Raw genomic sequence first — 3,145 nt, 5'->3', positions numbered from 1 at the left:
ATTCCCACCAACAAGGTAAGAGGGTTCCCCTTTCTCCACAACCTCTCCAACATTTGTTGTTTCTTGCCTTGTCAATTTTTGCCATTCTAACTGGTGTAAGGTGCTACCTCAATGTGGTTTTGATTTGAAATTTCCCTGATGGCTAACGATGATGAACATTTTTTCATGTGTCTGTTGGCCATTTGTATGTCTTCTTTGGAGAAGTGTCTGTTCATGTCTTCTGCCCATTTACTGACTTGATTATTTGTTTTTTGGGTGTTGAGTTTGAGAAGTTCTTTAGTGATCTTGGATACCAACCCTTTATCTGTAGTGTCATTTGTAAATATCTTTTCCCATTCCATGGGCTGTTCCTTTGTTTTGTTGACTGTTTGCTTTGCTGTGTAGAAGTTCTTTATCTTGAGGAAGTCCCAAAAGTTCATTTTTGCTTTTGTTTCCCTTGCCTTTGGAGACGTGTCCTGAAAGAACTCCTGAAAGAAGTTGATGTGTCCGATGTCAAAGAGGTTACTGCCTGTGTTCTCTAGGATTTTGATGCAGCTTTGTTTTTCTTTTTCAACATTTCCTTGATGATTCAGGGTCTTTTCTGATTCCATACAAATTTTAGGATTGTTTGTTCCAGCTCTTTGAAAAATGCCATTGGTATTTTGATCAGGATGGCATTGAAAGTATAGATTGCTTTGGGCAGCATAGACATTTTAGCAATGTTTATTCTTCCAATCCATGAGCATGGAATGTTTTTCCATCTTTTTTGTGTCTTTTTCAATTTCTTTCAGATTCTAGATAATAAACGTTGGGCACTACACACTTCAACATCAAGACAGTTTTGCCATTACAAGGAGCACCTGGGTGACTCAATGGGTTAAACATCTCAGCGTCCTGAGTTCAAGCCCCATGATGGGCTCCAAGCTGGGTGTGAAGCGTACTTATGGGGGGAAAAAAAAAAGGTATTTTGCTGTTACAGTTAAGAATTTCTTACCTTATCACAAATTTAGAGCTGTCATTTAGCCCTTCATTACAAAACATTTGTTAATTATAGGTGATATACTTAGCTTTTTGTATGTGCTATCACCTATACTGAGCACCTTATTGGGATTGTTTGATTTCATTTTCGCAAATGTGCTATCCCCGAAGAAGTACATTTCTCATCTCCATTCTCCATGCAAGAATGGTGCTTGGTGGCATCTAGTGATCTGCCCCAAGTTCATATTCAAGTATGTGTTGGGCCTTGAGTGTGATTATCTCAGAATGCTTCTAGTTCTCAAGCTCTGGGGCAGGGGTTCTCAACCAGAAATGAATTTTTGCCTCAGGATGTCTGGTAATGTCTCATGCTCTGAACACCTACATCCACAAGAAAAGAGCCTCCAAAAATAGAATTACGCTGTCCCAAATGTCAAAGGGAACCAGTGAGAAAATCTTTCCTAGACCAGCACTTCTTTAACTTCAAATTGTCCACAAGACGTCCCTAAATCCACATGGATCCCACTACATGTGCAGTATCTGATCACAGGTCTGGGTGCCCCAGAGATTCTGCAATTCTAGGGAGCTCCCAGGTGATGTTGATGTTAGGGTCCTGGTCTGTGGACCACTGTTTGATTAGCAAGCCTGTGATCATGCGTTAGAGTTAGGTGTAGGTAGTTTTAGGTCTTCTGCACCAAAAATTGTCATTGCATGTAATTTTGAAGGAATAGGGTATTCATTCATTCTAGAGGCTGTGTAAATTCTGTTTGTTTCTTTTATATACAGGCCCTTGAGTGACACAAAATAGTATACTTGCTTTTTTTGTTTTTTAAAATATATTTATATTTTATAATAGTTTTTAGTAGAGTTGACACACAAGGTTACATTAATTTTGGGGTACAATAGTGAGACATACAGGTTTCCAGTTATGAAACGAATAAGTCACAGGAATAAAAGTCACCACATAAAGAATACAGTCAATACATTGTAATAGTGTTGTATGGGGACAGATGGTATCTACACTTATGGTGAGCAGAGCATACTGTATAAATTTGTCAAATCACTATGTGGTACACCTGAAAAAGACTTTTTATAGATTTTGGAGAATAGTACCCAGACTTATAACTTATAAAGAACTTATCAAACTCAACACCCAAAGAATAAATAATCTAATCAAGAAATGGGCAGAAGACATGAACAGACATTTTTCCAAAGAAGACGTCCAAATGGCCAACAGACACATGAAAAAGTACTCCACATCACTTGGCATCAGGGAAATACAAATAAAAACCACAATGAGCTACCAGCTCACACTGGTCAGAATGGCTAAAATTAACAAATCTGGAAACAACAGATGTTGGCGAGGATTCAGAGAAAGGAGAACCCTCCTACACTGTTGGTGAGAATGCAAGCTGGTGCAACCACTCTGGAAAACAGTATGAAGGTTCCTCAAGAAGTTAAAAGTAGAGGTACCCAATGACCCCACAAATGCACTACTGGGTATTTACCCCAAAGATACAGATGCAGTGATCTGAAGGGGCATCTGCTCCCCAATGTTTATAGCAGCAATGTCCACAACAGCCAAACTATGGAAAGAGCTGAGATGTCCTTCAACAGATGAATGGATAAAGAAGATGTGGTATATATATACAATGGAATATTTCAGTCATCAAAAAAAATGAAATCTTGCCATTTCCAATGATGGATCTAGAGTGTGTTATTCTAAGGGAAATAGGCCAATCAGAGAAAGACGATTATCATCTGATCTGGCTAATACGTGGAATTTGAGAAACAAAACAGGATCATAGGGGACAAGAGGAAAAAATTAAACAAGACGAAGTCATGGAGACAAACCCTAAGAGACTCTTAAGCTAGGAAACAAACTGAGGGTTGCTGGAGGGGAGAAGGGTGGGGAGATGGGGTAACTGGGGGATGGACATTAAGGAGGGTATGTGATGTGATGAGCACTGGGTATTATATGAGATTGATGAATCACTGACCTCTACCTCTGAAACCAATAATACATTATATGTTAATTGGATTTAAATCATTTTTTTAAAAAGGCTTTATGGATTAATTAATTAATTTTTTATTGTTATGTTCAATTAGCCAACATATAGTACCTCATTAGTTTTTGATGTAGTGTTCAATGATTCATCCGTTGTGTAAAGACTTTTCAGAAGACAGAATA

Source organism: Zalophus californianus, chromosome 1, assembly GCF_009762305.2.
Source record: "Zalophus californianus isolate mZalCal1 chromosome 1, mZalCal1.pri.v2, whole genome shotgun sequence".
Taxonomy (NCBI): Eukaryota; Metazoa; Chordata; class Mammalia; order Carnivora; family Otariidae; genus Zalophus; species Zalophus californianus.
The sequence above is the reverse complement of the archived record's forward strand: the minus strand, read 5'-3'. Positions refer to the sequence as shown.